Source organism: Ambystoma mexicanum, chromosome 10 (assembly GCF_040938575.1).
Source record: "Ambystoma mexicanum isolate Mex_15411 chromosome 10, UKY_AmexF1_1, whole genome shotgun sequence".
Taxonomy (NCBI): Eukaryota; Metazoa; Chordata; class Amphibia; order Caudata; family Ambystomatidae; genus Ambystoma; species Ambystoma mexicanum.
Window position 1 is genome coordinate 1,410,132,722 of NC_090932.1, and position 14,633 is coordinate 1,410,147,354.

Sequence of the window (14,633 nt, forward strand, 5' to 3'; positions counted from 1 at the left end):
CCCCCACCGTTTTAAGTGGGGGGGGATATAATGGCATTTATCCCCCCAGAATATGTAAGTAAAATATGTAAATGTTGTGCATACAGCATATAAACATTTGCAGCGTGTAATTATACTTCTGCAGGCTGCAGCCGTCACCGTGCAAAAGTACAAGTTCTGTAGACTGCAGGCTTAAAGTACTTCTGCTTGCTGCATGCCACGCGCCTGCACATTTGGTACATGCCCAGGTCGGGGAACAAACTGCACGTGCCCCTATGCAGTGCACTGCTGCGCAGCCTCAGCCTCAAGAGGCCAGAGCGAAGTGGAGCAGCCAGGCAGCGACGCGTGCAGAGAACTCTGCGACGGCACTAATTATCGAGGCGTGGGAGTGGGAGACTAGAGAGAGACTCGACTTGAGCCAGAGCTAGCTGAGGTAAGTTACTGAGTAGTAGTGTCTGTGTGTGTGTGATGTCTTGTGTCTGTCTGGATGATGGGGGACAGTGTGACTGAGTGTGTGATGTGGCGGGGGTGTCAGGTTCCCTTGACCTTGGCCCCAGTCCTCCAGACCAATAGCGCCCGCAAAGGCAATGGAAGTGCACCTGGACCGGGAAGTGGAATGGATCGGAGATTAACACGCTGCAAAACGTGTTGCTCAAGCCAAGCGACACCCATGGCTTCTGCACTCTGAGTCTCTTCCCTGGTGTGGCATGCATATTGTCCCTCCCATACCGCTGAGGTCTCCCAGGGGGCATGTGGCTATACCACACCAGGGCCCCAGACATGCACATATGGCACAAGGTGGTGTCCTCTTCCGACAGTGCTCTGGGGCTCCTCGCCCTCAAGGACCCCCCCAGCTCCCTGGACCCACTGCACCCTAGCAACCCAACCCTGCCTCTTCTTAAGTCACTCCTGTCTTTCCAATAAGGACGACCCTCCTGCTGTGCACCTGGCAGACGTGCTGGTAGACGTGCTAGATAATTCTGCAGGGCCGGGCCCACATAGCATTCCACGTCACTTGAAGGGGTCCTCACATGCTGAATACATCCCTGAAGATTACCAGACCACATGAAAGTCACGCAAAGGGGCCCTCACAGCCTTTAACATCATTACTGGGGTCCTCATTCACGACCCATATAAGGTGCTGAAAATGAAAAAAGTGAGTATTGCCTGGGTTTGGGTCTCGGGGCGCTACTGCATGGCACACTTTGCCTTAGTCCAGTTCTGCCTTACTCCAGTATTGCATACCCTGTCCCCATCATATGATGGGCCCTTCCTCCTACTGTCATACAAGGCGACTCGATGTGTCTGCATCACATGCCAGAAGCCACCAGATCCTCTGTGAGTTGCCGGTCCAGTCCCGGCTTTCATCTGCGTTCTAGGACTTGTGGTTTTGCTTTTCCCGTTTTGAATAAGAGACTGCAATCCCCATATTGCAAAGAGCTATGCCCTCAGAATGTCATGAACATCTCTGGAATGTTCTGGAGTGTGTAGCCCCTTGCCACACCCTTTGATTTCCCTCCTTCCCTAAAAGTGTTACCTCATCACTGACCTCAGCACTCTTTGCAGAAAAGCAAGGCAAACCAACGGGACGTATCCTAGTGAAAGGACGCCCAACACTTCTGTTTCCTGATTAAAAATGCTTTTGGAGGCCGCAGAATTGAATCAAATGTAAATGCCTGCACGTGTGTCAAAAGTAACCTGAAACATAATTGCAGGCTGATACTTTAAATGTGACCTGGTGTAGGAGGAACGATTATTCACTACAACTCTAGGTGTATTGCCTACCCAGATCTCAGTATACACGTCTATGGACACCTGCACCCAACAACCTATCATGTACATTCCTAGAGTCACATAAGTGAGACAATGCTGAGCACGGCGGTGTATCTGGGGGGCTGAAGCTTCCATGTTAGGGCGTGGCCATCAGGGGGGTGCATGTGGGGGGCTGAAGCTTCCATATTAGGGTTTGGTCGGCTGGGGGTGCATGTGGGGGGTGGGGCTGAAGCTTCCATGTTAGGGCCTGGTCGGTGCAGGGTGCATGTGGGGACTGAAGCTTCCATGTAAGGGCCTGGTTGGCTGGGGTTGCATGTGGGGGGCTGATGCTTCCATGTTAGGGCCTGGCCGATGCAGGGTGCATGTGGGGGGTCCAAGCTTCCATGTTGGGGCTTGGTCGGTGGGGGTTGCATGTGGGGGGCTGAAGCTTCCATGTTAGGGCCTGGTTAGTGGGGGTGCATGTGGGGGGCTGAAGCTTCCATATTAGGGCCTGGTCGGTGTGGGTTGCATGTGGGGGGCTGAAGCTTCCATGTTAGGGACTGGTTAATGGGGGTGCATGTGGGGGGCTGAAGCTTCCATATTAGGGCCTGGTCGGTGGGGGGTGAATGTGGGGGGCTGAAGCTTCCATATTAGGGCCTGGGGGTGCATGTGGGGGGCTGAAGCTTCCATGTTAGGGACTGATCGGCAGGGGCTGCATTTGGGGGGCAAAAGCTTCCAAGTTAGGGCCTGGTCGGCCAGGGTTTGCATGTGGGGGGCTGAAGCTTCCATGTTAGGGCCTGGTCGGCGGCGGGTGCATGGGGGGGCTCACGCTTCCATGTTAGGGCTTCGTCGGTGGCGGGTTCATGTGGGGGGCGCTCAAGTTCCATGTTAGGGCCTGGTTGGCAGAGGGTGCATGTGGGGGGCTCAAACTTTCATGTTAGGGCCTGGTCAACGGGAGCTGCATGTGAGGGGCTCAAGATTCCATGTTAGGACCTGGTCGGCTGACCTGCAGAAAAAGACATTTCATGTTATAATGCAGAACTATATAACTGGCAGCATTTTTGTTGGTGGGCAATTTGATTGTTCTACCATTCCATTATAAATGCACAGCACTAACTTAGTTGGAAGAAAGCCACTTTTCCTAAATGAATGGAAGCAGAGTCAGAGAAGCAGAGCAAATGTACCCTGTGGTTGGCGAACTGTGGCAGCGAACGAGCAAAGCACAAACTCTGAAGAGGCAGCTGTGTCTCACATATATGGCAATGACCCGATGTCTACGTAATTAGGGGCTGCAGTGTGCATTTTTAAGCACTAATGTAAATTAACTGCACAGGTTTTGGGAGTTGTGTTATGAATGAAATACTGAAGCATCTTCTGACGAGTAAAGAGGAAACCATATGGCCAACATCCCAGGCATCCCCCAAAATTAGTTCCATATTAGTGGCCCCAACCTTAATGCAGGGGTGCACAAGTTGTTTACCTCGGGGGCTGGATGTGTGACCCTCCCACCATGATTTGCATGGTTTCCTGATGATAGAAATTACAGGTGATCACGTGGCAGCCAGTGGGCGAAGGAGGGATTAGGGAGAGGTTGTGGATGGGTAGGGGGAAGTAGCTAAACCGGGAAGAGGGTTAGGGTAACAAAATTGGATAGGTAGAGGGATGTTAGGGGAAAACACACCTTGATACTCTGCACACCCACCTAGCGACATGACCTCACCTAATAGTAACCAAACTTGCCTGAAAAAATAGCCTTTTGCCTTCCTAAACCACTACAAACTTAAATTCCTCTGACCCGCTTGTACCTGAACATTAGAAACAAAGCATCAGACCTACAACACCCCCCTTAATGGGAGTTGAGGCAGCAAAATGTACATGGCAACATAATGATGGCAACACAATGAAACAAAACAGCAGGGGGCGTCTCCCCTCATGATTGACAAAACTCATGGAAATCGCCCAAGGGTTCTGCTTGAGCGGCTGGGGGAAGAAGGGCACAGGGTAAGTGGGAACATGGTGCAACTTAGGGCTTGAGGCTGGTACAAGTTAACGGCCAAGTGGGTAAAACCAGAAAAACAAAGTGCTCCCTCAGGGGCAGCATAAGGGCCTTTCAAATATTTTATTTAAAAGGTGCCTCGAACTTCCAGATGACACTGACCCCCCGTTTTGCCAGTCAGCACCTACAACATGGCAATAAATTCCATTCTAGATTACATTCGTTCTAGGGTTTACAATGTGCGCTTTGCTGGAGACCTTCCGGACGTCACTTCCCTCAAGTCCACCTTGGGGACTTCCCTCATACACAAAAGCAAAGTCCCCAAGGTGTCCCCTGTCCCCCAGATTGTATGTGTCTCCTACGCCCCTGCCTCAGACCTCTAGCCAATCTCTCCCATCAGCAGATTTATTGTCCGTCAAGCTCCCAGTCTCAGCCACCCAAAAACTCACTATGCACGTTATTTATAGGCCACCAGGGCCAGTATCCACTTTCGAAGAAGATATTACTACCCTTCTCTCAGCTAAAACCAAGTTAAGTTCCCAGACTATTCTACTGGGTGATCTCAACCCCGGCTTCCAAGACACTAAGGACACTAAAGCACTAGACATTGCCAATATGATATCGGAACTGGCCTTCACTCACCGCCTATCTGAACCCACCCACATCAAAGGTAGGACGCTCGATTGGTTGGCAGACCTCAACTTCAACATCAACGTTCTATCTAATACGCCCTGTGTCTGGTCAGACCACCATCTGATTTCATTCACTATCAAATACGATAACCAGCGACCTAAGCAGAACTTCTCTCCCCCGATATGCACAGGGAACAACAGGGACATAACATTAGAGAAACTGCTTCCACTTATTCTACCTATCCTCAACAACCCTACCGATTCACATATAGACCCAACTGTGTTAGTGGATATCTATAACTAAGAAGAAAAGAAACGCAGCGGCCGTCTGGAAGAGCCTCTCCACACCAACTAATAAGGGCAATCTCCTCATAGCATCCCTCAATTGCAAAGAGGCGATCCTACAGCAAAAAAGATACCTACAACAACCGGATCATCCAAGCTAATTCAAGTACTAAATAACTCTTTAATATACTCAAAGAATTGGAATTCCTGTCAATCCCCCCCACCCGATACCTGCGCCAAAGACATCACATGGTGCTCCAACATTCAAAAAGCACTCCTAGGTAAAATCACCATGCCTCAAGAAAAAATTGAATTAAAAAAAACTAGTCTCCCACTCGCCTCACCACAAATCACCTCACAAGCCTCAACCCAAAATACCCGAAAGCTATTCAACTTCTCCCCCTCTCATTTCAAGATGTAGAAAACATAATACTCAAATTGAAACCATCCAAATGCCAAGGAGATAACTGCCCAGCATCAAGGAGGCAACCAAAGAACTGGCTCTCTTTATCACCTCCATAATGAAGGCATAGTGCCCAACAATCTAAAAGAATTCTGGGTTCTACCCTTACTCAAGATACCCTCATTAGACCCCAGTATCCCGACCAATTACAGGCCCATTACCACGGTCTCCTTTCTCTTAAAAATCCCGGATAGAGCAGCCTACCTGCAAATCCAGATGCACTTAGAAACAAACAACCTCCTCGGCCTCAAGCAATCAGGCTTTAGACCAAAGCAAGGGACGGAGACCGCACTGATTGACTTGAAAACTCAAATTGAAGAATTAAAAGACGATGGTAAACTCACCCTCCTCTTACTGCTTGATTTGTAGGTGGCATTCGACTTGGTCAATCACCAAATCTTACGCAACCACCTTATATCAGCAGCACACTTTTCAGACAAAGCTACCACCTGGGTCCAATCATTTTTTCGAGAACAGATCAATGAGGGTCTTCTCGCCATCAGCCTCTGCCGAACTGGCATCAGTCACGTGCAGGGTCCCCCAAGGCTCATGCGTGGTGCCAACCCTCTACAATGTGTTTACAAAGCCACTATTCGATGACCTTGACCATTTGGGTGTCACCTACACAAACTATGCAGATTACACCCAAATAATACTCATCCCCATCACCAGCGACCACATAGTTGACTCCAAAAGCACTCAACAACATATACCTTGTCATTCAGGCCTGGATGGCGCAACATGGCCTCTGTCTTGACGACGATAAGACAGAGATACTCCTCCTCGGGGTTCAACACCGTCTCAGGAAGCTAGATGCCAGATTTGACTTCTTCATCATAGATGGCAACCCCATCAAGGTTTCAAAAGACGGAAAAACTCTCAGCATCCACTTAGACTCCACTCTAACTTTCGCCAGACAAACAAACGTAATAACGCAATAACATCTTCTACGGTGTACACGTGCAAACCTATCACTGCATGCAGACCATTTCTAACCACCAACAATTGCACCACCATAGCTAGAGCACTAGTCCTGTCGAAACTCAACTAGTGCAATGCGCTCTACCTAGGAACTCGCCGAAGGAATGCTAACAAGTTACAAGTACTACAAAATAACACCATCAGGGCCACCATGAATATCCCCAGAACCCAACATATTTCAGAAACTAGACATAGTTTCAACTGGGTATCTGTCAACCAAAGAATTGCCTTCAAATCACTGTCTCTCACGCACAAATGCCTTGCAAATCTCGCACCTAGCTACTTGTGCAATCTATTCTCACGCAACATCTCTGATCGACCCACCAGAGATGCACAAACTCAATGCCTCAAGATCCTGAGGTTTAAACTACGCCGCTAAACTTTAGAATAGATTACCGATTTCACTCAGATCTGAATCATCCTATCACTCCTTTAGAAGAAAAGTCAAAATCTGGCTACTAGCACAAAAACATTAGCTCACCACCTCACACGCTCTTGCCCGGAACAGACTGAAGCCATTGCGCACCCTGACATAGGTTCAATGTAAAATTGCTTAATGGCTAATTGCCTTTGCTCAACCGCCTTTTGTAAATCCTGTGTAACATGTAATTAATGTATAATGTACAAAGTAAATCCTGTGTAATATGTAATTAATGCCTAATGAACATAAGTAATTTCTTCTATGTAAATATGTAACTTTGTGAACTTAAGATATGCGCCCAGATGCCTAAGGGCTTGGTGCGCTTTACAAATAAACAAAATACAAATACAAACTCACTTGCTGTGTGTGTCTCTTTCTTGGATTTGCGATCTCTACTTCATGGATCAAAGTTAGTACCACAAGCTTGGCCTCGCCTTTCCAACTCTGCCGTTCACCCGGGAGGGTCAGTGGTACCCTTGAAACACTTTGCAGTCTTCGCTTGCGATATCTGGCAGTCTCCACGTGTCTTTTGCAGCCTTTCGGAAGCAACGACCTCCAGTAGGGAACTCTTGGGGTTGTCGACCCGCAGCTCTCGTCCCTTGGTCCTTCGCTCTGTTCCAGTAGGTTTGCCTTCCTCCCTGAAGCCCAGCTCGTACTCGTGTTCCGCCTTGCTCAGAGTGTGTCTTTGGGTTCTGCCTTTTATTTGTGTGAGGAGAGCTAATTGGTATCAGGTGTATGCACTTAGAGTCAAGTGCCTGACTTTGCCTGACCTGATTACAGGGACATGTCCAGTACGATGTGTGAAAGTTGATGTTGTTACTCTCAGTTACCCTCTTCCTCGGCCCAGTGTTTGTGTAAAAAGGGGGCCTGGGGAGTTGGGACCTCAGAGAATTATAAAAAAGAGCATAAACAAATTGTGGAGAATACAGCCTCTCATAATCGGCTGCCTCGCCCCCACTCCCCGAAGACCCCTCACCCAGGTTTTCTTTTTTTATTAAGGCTCCTGGGGTGTGGCCAGCAGCATGTGGCTCTTTGGTTCTAGAGTGGCTGGTTTTCTAGTAGCTATAGATGGTGAGATAGCTCAGTGGGTAGAGTGCTTACTGTTGCAATGTGTGTGATGTCTGCAGGGTGCAGGTTTGACTCCCGGCAAGGTCAGCTCAGCCTTTTTTCCTGCTGAGGTTGATAAATGAGTACAAACACAGGTTGGGTGATGTGTGATATTGTATGTATATTTGTTCTATATGAAGCACTTAAGCATAAGTTCTATATAATAACACATCATTACGGTTTGGCCTTGGACGTCTGCTTGCATTCACAGTAATATGGGCCTGTATGCACTGAAATTAACGATACATATGGTGATCCATTCTTGTATGCAGTGTATATCACTTTATAGTGATACCGCATCCATATTTTTCATAGTGTATTTCGAAACAAAGGTATGTGATGCCACTTCCTGTTTTGTAAAGGGGTGAAAGGTTGTGTTCCATTGCCTCCTGTGATGTCACTTCAGGGTGGAGTCAGATGACATCACTTCCTGTGATGTCATCAGAGATCAATGGCCGTGTGATGTCACTTCCGCGACCCCAGGCATGTTGGTGAAATTACATCCCTGTATTTTACCCACTTACATGGCAAAACAACATCAGCAAAATGTAGTCATTAAATAATGCTATGGAAAAATCACTGCTTAACTTGGGCTCCAGGCGTTGTACAGAGTGACGTCATGACGCATTTTCGACACGCATACAGAAAGCGGCCATTTTCTAAAAGACCGCGAGTAAACAGAAGGACTTACTCGTGAAGGAAAACGTGGTATTTGGGTGAGTACTTTATGAGCAAATCTGCAATATTTCATATTAAACCTCCCCACGTGTAGTATTTGACACAGGAAATGATATCTTCCTGCCAATTGCAAGGATATTTGAACCCCTGGAATAATACCTTAAACTTGAGGAGCAGAGGCTTTGCTTTTCCTTTGCATCTATTTGACCCCGACCCTCACAGCATAACAACGTGTTTCAAGTAAGTCATTGAGGGGAGATGTTTGGATTTCCTTATAAACAGAGAGAATACTAATCCTTATACAAACACGTAGAAGAATTTAAGAGTTATTGGGCCTCATTACACGGTAGGCGGAGAACCATGGCGCTATTAGCGCCATGGTTCATGCCGGTAAAATACCGGCACCGCCTTGGTGGAAAGGGGAATTATCGCCCCATTCCAAGGTTGGCGGGGCGGTAATTCCCCCTTCCACCAATGCCCTTCCCCATTCCCATTTTTGCCCCATAGGGCATAATGGGAATGGGGAAGGTGCTAATTACGGCACCGCAAATTGCGCTACCGTACTTAGCACCCTGGTCCCTTTGCGGGTTGGTTTGTAACGCCTGCAAAAAGCAGGCTTTAAATTCCCCAACCCGCAAAGGGACCTCGTAGTAAGGCGGTAAGGGTTTACCGGTACCGGTGCCCTTACCGGTACCGGTAAACCCTTACCGCCGTCCGTGTAATGAGGCCCACTGCTTTATTTTCCATGTTTCCTTTCCTAGTTCCTAACGGACAGGCTATTTGAAACAATTCCTTGCCACATACTTTGTGGCCTTTTTTGCATGCAGAGGGAAGACAACATTTTGTGATTTTTCCAGGTAAGAATGATTCCGAAATGGATTAAGTAATTATACAGTCTGCCCACTGTTAGATTGGATGTGTTTTTTTCTGGTTATTTTGTAGAATAGAAGAAGTTGGGTAGATATTCCCAGAGAAAAGGAAATCGCCCTCCGCAACCATTTGCGGTTGACATTAGGCTGTGGGGTAAATCCACCCCAGCCTGTAAGGTACGTAATTTATAGTTTATCTAAAGCCATAGGAGGATCGGGGTTGTTGTAAAGATCTATGTGAAAAGATCTAGATTTAGTAGTGAATTGTAAAAAAAAGTGTCTTTAACCAACAAGGTGCCGTGCAATAGAAAGCTCTGAAGAAAGTAGTGAAAGTAGAGAAGATTTTTTATCATAACAAACACAAGAAAATATTGACCCCTGATGAATGTCCTACATTTATCTGTGGTATATGGACAGAAACATGTACAAGTTGGGTTTGATAAAGTATCAAAGGAAGCACTAATAACCTCTGAGAAAAAACAAAAGGGCCCCAGTGTGAAGAATCACACAGTGTCATTTGTACTAGATAAATTGGACCCACATATTTGTATCTACTTGTGTTTTTTTACATGTGTTTTATATGTTGTTTTATCTTATGTAATGTGATAATTTTATGATTGTGAAAAAATGTATTCATGTTTAATAAAAATGTATTATTACAGATGTATGCAAACAAGATATCAGATACATAATTGTTTTTCTGGGTTACCCATTGATATATACACTACCTCTTACATCTTCCTTTTGTAGAATATATATTAGAGTGAACAAAAACAAAATATCAGGGTTAGAGGTCACACCAATCCTACATATAAACACATATCACAGTCATGAGTAATGAATTTCTGAACTGAAGGTATTTAATAACAGTTATCAAAGAATGGTGGGGATAGAGCACCCAGGGGTGTTTAAAATACAATACTAGTATGTATGATCCAGTAGACAAAAAAGCTGGATCTAAATGCAACCAACATAAACAGAAGCACTGCCAAAATGTAGTCAATTGTTCCAATTGTGCAGTTATGGAATGAACATAAACATAGTTTCATGGACATTTTGAGAAAAACAAACAACAACAATGCTTGAACTGTGCATTGTTCAGCTGGTATGATCGGCGACACAACAGTGTTTCGGCCTAGAAAAGAGCTGTAAGATGCAGCTATGTGGGGAGGCCTTCATCAGGATGTGTGATGGGGTAGTCCCGGTGTCTCTATATACAAATAATAAATGGAGCATTGTTGTTCTAAAGTAGATACCGGATCTACTTTAGAAGTGGATGTGTTCTTAGACAAGTACATCCGCGTTCTTACTCAGCCAGGTCTGGAACGAAAGCACACGGCTAATTACACAATTATGTTTTCAAGTTTGGATTGTATTGCGTAATGTTCAATCCTCAAAAATGCACTTTCAATATGGCCTATGAAACATGTATACCTTGCATACTTATTTTGTACCTAGGAACTTGTATTTTCTAACAGGCTTGTTGTGTCCCTCCAAAGGAAGCTGACCATAAGTAACATTGTGCTCTCACATTCTTGCACCTATGATTACGACGACACTATGCACACATAACACTAACCAAGGCGTGATAGTTTAGGCTACATAAATATATGTCTCTCATACGCTTAGCCAGTATAAATGATGGCATTATGCGTTTTAGCATCGTACTCACACTATACAACACTCGTTGCATTTATTGAAATCCGTCCCGATCACAGAGAAGATTATTGTGAATTTTTGATCGTGCAAGGGTCCTTGTCAGTATGTAGCGGTCTCTCCATTTCATAGTTCGCCCTCTCGCATTCAGACTAGATCGATTACAGCACACAATACAGCACGCGCACTTCACGCTGTATTCAGTGATTCACGAACACCTGATTCATGTGCAAAGTTTTATATGCTTGCCAATTTGTTGAGGCATAAACACCTGTAGATTTACATTTGCTGGCTCCGTGAGTAGGCTAACTTATCTTAGGCGCATGTTCAATGCTCTCACTGAGCATTTTGCAACACACACGCCCGAGGCACGGCACTTATGATTGACTCGCTGCAACTTTTTTGTTTCGCCGGCCTTTTGCTTTTTAGTCCGAAGGACCGCCCCTTCTCCTGCGTGGCAGCGGTCCATTGGCCGCTCGTCAGATGACGCGCCCACAGGGGAGCACCAAGGCACATCCAATCAGGATGTTCCGCGGGTATGTTTACCCGCTGTTTCCACAGAGACGGTTTCACTTTCTCGCTGCCGGAGACGCCATGCAGCTCTGCCCCAGACGAACGCAAAAGAAACAGGGCTCAAGTAAGTTTTAGCATACACGCTTCATGTGTGCCTAGACAGAGAGGGATTCCATCACTTTCCCCTTTATGCACCTTTGTCGAGTTGCGTTTACTTAAAACAAGTTTGGGCACTCTGATTGTCATACGCACCATGATAACCCCACGGTCATGCGTTTCTTTGATACACAGGTTTTGCCACGTATGGACAGCCAGGTTTAGCAATCTTGGAGCACAGTGAGAGACTCCACTTTTTCAACTATACAAGACACTATTCATACATAGGTGGTGTCACCACTCCTTCCACTAAAGAAGACACACTTCTTACCGCTTGAGGTAAGACTTTTCCTATGTTTCCATTAAATGAGATAGAGGACTAGGATCTATACAATATCCTTATAGATCCTATCATTTTGTTCCAGGTACATATTTCTCCCTTGAATTGGCATATTTTGGTGCCGTCCAGATATCCACACCCTTGATGGATTCTACTGCTCATCCAAGCACTGGATAAGCTATTGGTAAGAACCAGGCTACACTCCCATGAAGCTGTTTTCTTTGTTTTAATGAAGCATCCTCAGGGAGCTTAATGAATCATTATTTTATTTCGAGGTCATTCCTTTACTCATCACACTCCATTTATTATTTGTAGATAGAGACCCCGGGACTACCCCATCACACATCCTGATGAAGGCCTGCCCACATAGCTGCATCTTACAGCTCTTTTCTAGGCCGAAACACTGTTGTGTCGACGATCATACCAGCTGAACAATGCAGAGTTCAAGCATTGTTGTTGTTTGTTTTTCTCAAAATGTCCATGAAACTATGTTTATGTTCATTCTATAACAGCACAATTGGAACAATTGACTAAATGTTGGCAGTGTTTCTGTTTATGTTGGTTGCATTTAAATCCAGCTCGTTTGTCTACTGGATTATACATACTTGTATTGTATTTTAAACACCCCTGGGTGCTCTATCCCCACCATTCTTTGATAAATGTTTTTAAATACATTCAGTTCAGAAATGCATTACTCATGACTGTGATATGTGTTTATATGTAGGATTAGTGTGACCTCTCACCATGAAATTTCGTTTTTGTTCACTCAAGTACGCCCACCTGGACTTTTCAGGGTTTTGCCAGGTACCCTTATACTGAATCTAGAATATATATTATATCCATGTGGTAAGAAATGTGTGATCCCCATAGCGTGGCCATAGCCATTTGAGACTAGCGTGTGTTTCTGTATAGAAACGGGGCACTTCAGGTTCACTCATTTTGTATATTTTTTTGTGATCCTCGGATGCACAGATACCACCACCACCCCTGTCTGTCCTGTGCCCTGTGGCACATCTGGCTGCCCTTGCTCATGGTTGTTTTGGCATAAGGTGCCCCACCAGCCTGGGCCTCATCTTGGCAACTTTCTCAGCAAGGACAGTGAGCCACTCCTTGCTGAATTATGTATTTAGCTCTTGCCCATTACCACCCTTGGCACCGGCACTGTTCCCAGCATTCTGCTCAGATGACATTTCTTTCGAATGGTACTCCTACGCTGTGATCCAGGAGCGATTGTAATTGTACACCACCAATCACCATAATGACTGCTGCCTGGTGCTGTTCTTCGCGTGTCCGGTAGTGCTGTTCTGCGTGTGTCTGGTATTCCAGCATCTGATTAAGGGCCTCATTCCGTGATTGGTGGTAGTCATGGTGCTATTTGCGCCATGACTGCCTCCAATAACCGGTCCAGCACCGGTGTTGTTCAATGGGGACTTACCGGTGCAGTCCGACCCTGGCGGGACCGGTAAATCCCCATTGAACAAACCATTCCCCATTCCCATTTGAACCCCCACAAGGCTCAAAGGGAATGGGGAGGCGCTAATAACGGGCTCGCGACTTGCAAGCCCGTTATTAGCACCCTGGTCCCTTAGCGGGACCCGTAAGGGACGTGTCGTCAGACCACACGTTCCTTACGGTCCCCGCCAAGGGACCTTGGAATAAGGCGGTAAGGGATTACTGGCACCGGTCTCCTTACCGGTCCCCGGTATCAGTTACCGCCCAGGTCGTAATGACCCCCAAAGACTTTTCCGCATGCAGTGATGTATTTCCGGTAAGTTCACATGCAGTGGCCTGGATGCATCAGATGCAGAGGTTACTGTTACAAACAGCAAGCAATGTGATTGGGTGGTTTACCTAAAAACGTGTAATGATGTCCTTAGTGCAACCGCTATATTCAGGTCGCTGCTCAGTGCCTTCTTAAACTCACAATTTCTTATCAATTGCATATCAATCACCAGCCACACAAAAAGAGTCTGAAAACACACCACAAAAAAATACAATTAGGAGAAACAACGATATAAATCTCATAGTTACACACACAAGGATTAAATTAGAATGTCTCAAGGCCATATCCATAGTCAATTGAGAGAAATCAGTGACAATGTTAACTAAACCTTGCGCAGGTGCGAGATAGATCATTAAAATATGAATGGATGCTATGTGTGATTATCATACCGTGAAGAAAAAGCTATATTATAGAAAGAAATGCCAAGTGGGAGGAGAACTTGGCTCTCTGTCCATCAGGTTGTAAAACAAACATTGGCAATGCCAACAGTTTTGGTGTTTGTGTAGGCATGCCATAGTGGTATTAAATGGCCATCAATGGTAGCAGCTACAAAATGGTGCAAGCACCAATAGCAGTGGCTTGAAAATACCTATTACGTATACACAAGCCGAAACTACTGGCTTTCCCAATGATTGTAACAGGACTTACGTGAAGGTCATGCATAGTGCTTATAAATCGTGTTTACAGCTCCAAGTAAGTCGTTAGCTGCTACAAGACTGCTGTGAGAAAACACTGGCAGGCACGCCAAGCGCAAAGTTTGATGGTAAGGCTTGTTAAATGTAGCTTAAGTGTGTGGGTAAATAACTAAACAACACCTACACACATTGTGTCCCTCTTTATATGCCATTCTCCCTAGCTGTACTCTAAGGCAGTAGTTTAGGTTTAAAGGTAGCTCTTTAGTGCCAGATAATAGCCAAAACGAAAAATAGCCTTAGTCAGGGCAAACAAACGTCTAAACCCCGAGCAAGGGGGCACCCACTGGATACACATGTGTGTTTCATACACAGATTCAATTCTTCAGCGTTAGAGAGTCTTAAAGGTCCATCGTTTAACAGTCCAGCGCTCCATGATAAAGGCATGGA